We start from the raw sequence: 5,044 nt of genomic DNA, 5'->3' as shown, positions 1-5,044 counted from the left end.
TTTGTAGTTGTGTTCATTCGTTTATTTTAATAGGAAGAGTATTAAAATAAATTTTAAATCTTTATTTTTTATATAATATTTAATATATTATATTTCTCCGTGAATATGAGAAATTTACGAAGTTTCAGATATACATTTTTTTAGAGAGCCTAAAATTTTAAGTAGTCTAAAGTATGTTTATAATTAATTTTATTTTCGAAACAAGAATTTCAGTCTGCTAATTTAATGTCTTCAATGTATTAAAAAAATGAAATTGAATGTTTATTTAAAATATTATTCTTTAGTTTATGAATTATCAAAAATTTTGTTTTATTTATCACCGGATTCACAGACTTTCTCCTATTTTTTAATTTAGTTATTTTGATGAAAATTGGGTGACATTTTATTAAAGATTTTTTTTTCTTGGCTAAAGTCTTTTTTCTTGGTTGAAAATTCGTCTTTTTTTTGGCGGACATATAATTTTTGTTCATAATTTATCTTTGGTTGAAAATTCATGTTTTTCGTTGAAAAGTAAAGTTTAAGAATAGAAGATGAATTTTTTTTACGTTTAAATTTTTAACAAAGTAATTCCACTTTCAATTAATTAGTTGATTTTTTAATCAAAAATGATAAATATTCAACTATAAAAGATCATTTTCTAAGAAAGATAATTTTTAATAAAAAATGCACAGTTTTTCCCCCTTTTCATTGTTTTCCGTTTTTTCTTGAAATTCCCATTTTTTCCTTTTTCTCACAAAACTTCCCTCTTTTCTCTTTAAATACACGATATTTGTAGTGCGCGAAAAAAATTTCACATTAAAAAAATTGAAGCTGTAACATTTTAAAGCATGTTGAAAATGTGAAAATTGGAAACATTTTTAGAAAATTAATCTTCCTCATGCAAAATGGATCTTTTTGGCTTAAAATTCCACTATTTTTTTTATTTTAAAACTTAAATATTTGCTTAAAAATTAATCATCTAGTTAAAAAATAATTTTGTTGAAGATTTATCTATTTGGTGGAAGGCTAATTTTATGAATTGAAAATTTTAACTGTTTCCATTTTCCGTTGGGAATTAATCCCTTTTTATTGAAAATTCAACTATTTGGTTGAAAATAAATTATTTTTAAAGTGAAAATTTACCTATTACAGTTTAAGTTAGTAATTTATATGATTTAGTAGAAAATTGAACAATTTTTTTTAAAAGTTTGTATTTTTCAGTTTTTATTTGAAAATTTAACCTTTTTGGTTGATATTTTAACTTTTTTAGTTGAGATTTCGATCATTTGGTTAAAAATGCGTTTCGTTTTGGTTTGCTTTTTTGAGACAATCTTCTTGGTGGAAAATGTATCGTTTGCGTTTAAAATTTAACTATGGAAGTGTTCAAGTATTATGTAACGCTCCCATATGCTCCCTATTTGGATAAAAAAAATTTTATTAGAAAATTTAAAAAAAAAAAAATTTGTTGTTGAAAATTCATGTCTTGTTGAAAAATAAATATTTTTTAAGTGAAAATTTAGCTATTACAGTTTTAGTAGAAAAGTTATTATTTTTTTTCGTTGAAAATTCAACTATCCTATAGTTGATAGTTGGTTGCAGCTTCCCATAGAATGATAGAAAAGTGCGTTGTAAATTTACAAGAACTATTAATTATTTAAACAATTTTAATTTAAGAATAAAGAGTTTGACTTTTTTCTACGAGTCAATTTGTTTACGGATTGAACTAAGAAAATCTATCCGATGACTCTTTTTTTTATATTGCTTTGCAAATTCACGAGAACTATTAATTATTTAAACAATTTTAATTAAAAATTAAGAGTTTGACCTTTTTTCTACAAGTCAATTTGTTTACGGAGTCGACTAAGAATGTCTATCCAGTAACTTTTTTCTATATTGGTTTGCAAATTCACGAGAACTATTAATTATTTAAACAATTTTAATTTCAAAATTAAAAGTTTGACCTTTATCCTACGAATGAATTTGTTTACGGAGTCGACTAAGAATGTCTTTTCGATGACTCTTATATATTGCTTTGTAAATTTACAAGAACTATTAAGTATTTAAACCATTTTAATTAAAAAATTAAGAGCTTGTCCCGTTTTCTGCAAGTCAATTTGTTCACGGAATTAACTAATAATGTCTATTCGATGACTCTTCTATATTGGTTTGCAAATTTACAAGGACTGTTAATTATTTGAACAATTTTTATTAAAAAATTAAGAGTTTGACCTTTATCCTACGAATCAATTTGTTTTCGAACTCAACTAAAATTTTTTATCCAATGTCTCTTTTCGATGTTGCTTTGTAAACTTACAATAACTATTAATTATTTAAACAATTTTAATTAAAAAATTAAGAGCTTGTCCCGTTCTCTACAAGTCAATTTGTTTACGAACTCAACTAAAAATGTCTATTAGACGGCTTCTATATTGCTTTGCAAATTTACAAGCCCTATTAATTATTTAAAAAATTAAGAGTTTGACTTTTTTTCTAGGAGTCAATTTGTTCACGGAATTAACGAAGAATGTCTATGCGATGTCTCTGTTCTATATTGCTTTGCAAATTTACAAAAGCCCTATTAATTATTTAAACAATTTTAATTTAAAAATTAAAAGTTTGACCTTTTTCCTACGAATCAATTTGTTTTAGAACTCAACTAAAAATGTCTATCCGATGACTCTTTTCTATTTTGCTTTGTAAATTTACAAGAACTGTTAAATATTTAAACAATTTTAATTAAAAAATTAAGAGCTTGTCCCGTTTTCTACAAATCAATTTGTTTAGAAACTTAACTAAGAATGTCTATGCGATGACTCTTCTATATTGCTTTGCAAATTTACAAGCCCTATTAATTATTTAAATAATTTTTATTAAAAAATTAAGAATTTGACATTTTTTCTAGGAGTCAATTTGTTCACGGAATTAACGAAGAATGTCTATGCGATGTCTCTTTTCTATATTGCTTTGCAAATTTACAAGCCCTATTAATTATTTAAACAATTTTTATTTCAAAATTAAAAGTTTTACCTTTATCCTACGAATCAATTTGTTTTCGAACTCAACTAAAAATGTCTATCCGATGACTCTTTTCTATGCTGCTTTGTAAAAGTATTTAAACAATTTTAATTAAAAAATTAAGAGCTTGTCCCGTTTTCTACAAGTCAATTTGTTTAGGAACTCAACTAAGAATATCTATTCGATGATTCTTCTATGTTGCTTTGCAAATTTACAAGAACTGTTAATTATTTAAACAATTTTTATTAAAAAATTAAGAGTTTGGCCTTTATCCTACGAATCAATTAATTTTCGAACTCAACTAAAAATGTCTATCCGATGACTCTTTTCTATGTTTCTTTGTAAATTTACAAGAACTGTTCATTATTTAAACAATTTTAATTTAAAAAATTAAGAGTTTGCGCTGTTTCCTACAAGTCAATTTGTTTAGGAACTCAACTAAGAATGTCTATTCGATGATTCTTCTATATTGCTTTGCAAATTTACAAGAACTGTTAATTATTTAAACAATTTTTATTAAAAAATTAAGAGTTTGTCCTTTTTTCTACAAGTCAATTTGTTCATGGTGTCAACAACAAATGTCTATCCGATTATTTGTTTCTATATTGCTTTTAACTAGTAATTATTTAAACAAATTTGATTAAAAAATTCAGAGTTGGACCTTTATCCTACGAGTCAGTTTGTTTTCGAAATCAATTAATAATGTCCATTCGATGACTCTTTTCTATGCTGCTTTGAAAATTTACAAGAACTGTTAATTATTGAAAGAATTGTAATTGAAAAATTAAGAGTTTGGTTTTCTTTCTGCGAGTATCTCTCTGATGCTTTGTAAATTTACAATTAATAATTCTTTAAAAAATGTTTATCAACATATTTATAGCCCTGCTATTTTTCAAGGAAGAGACATAACTTGTTCACGGAATGAACTAAAAATATCTTTCGATGGTCATTTTCTACGTGACTTTGTAAATTTATAATAATTATTAATCATTTAAACAATTTTCATAAACATATTGAAAGTTAGGGTATTAATCAAATAATAAACACAATTTGTTTACGAAGTTAACTAAGATTGTCTTTGCGATGACTCTTTTTCTAAGTTATTTGTTAAATTTACCAGAATTATTAATTATTTAAAGAACTTTCATAAAAAAATCAGAATTTAGCTATTTTTTAACTATTTGGTTGAAAAATCGTTGTTTTTTTCAGAAAAGTAAATTTTTTGTTATGAATTCTTCTTTTTCTGGTTGAAAATTTATTTCTAACTGCAAATTTAAATATTCTCTCTTTGGTGGAAAACTGATCTTTTTTAGTTAAAAATTCAAGTATTTTGTTGCAAATTTTGTATTTTGAGTTTTTTGTCCGAAAATGTAACTATTCCATTTCTGGTTAAAAATTTATCTTTTTTTGTTGTTAAAAATTCATTCCTCAGGTGGAAAGTTGAACAGTTTTGTTGACTTTTTTTGCAGATTTTTGTTTAATTTGAAAATTAAACTACTTAAAATTTGAACGAGTTTGTTAAAAGTTACTATTTTTGTGGTTGAAGATTCATCTCTTTGGTCTAAAGTTTAACAATTTTGTTGAAAATTAGATTTTTAGGTTGACTTTTATTTGGTTGGAAATTCTTTTTTTATTTTTATTTATTTTTTTTTGCTTGGGAAAATTAATTTTCCTGGAGGAAAATGTATATTTTCCGTTTAAAATTTTACTATTTGGTTAAAAATTAATTTGTTCTATTTGAAAATTAAACAAAACTTAAACTTGGATTGCAAAAAAAATGATTTTTTTTTTTGGAGAAAACTCATGTCGTGTTGAAAATTGGTGTTTTAAAAAAAATTTTTTAAATGTTTTGAAGTGAAATTGTAGCTAGTTATTCCATGTCTCGTTGCAAATTTATATTTTTGAGTTTGTTTGTCGGAAAATGTAATCTTTTCGTTAAAAATTCTTTTTTAAGGGCATGTGACACAGCTAAATACCTATATTACCAACCTCACTTTTTCCGTTCACTGAATGTTTTTTTGAACCTAAGAACTTTTTTTGTAAATAAAAT

The sequence above is a fragment of the Belonocnema kinseyi genome, chromosome 4 (assembly GCF_010883055.1).
Source record: "Belonocnema kinseyi isolate 2016_QV_RU_SX_M_011 chromosome 4, B_treatae_v1, whole genome shotgun sequence".
In the NCBI taxonomy this organism is placed as follows: Eukaryota; Metazoa; Arthropoda; class Insecta; order Hymenoptera; family Cynipidae; genus Belonocnema; species Belonocnema kinseyi.
Note: the sequence above shows the minus strand (reverse complement) of the source record.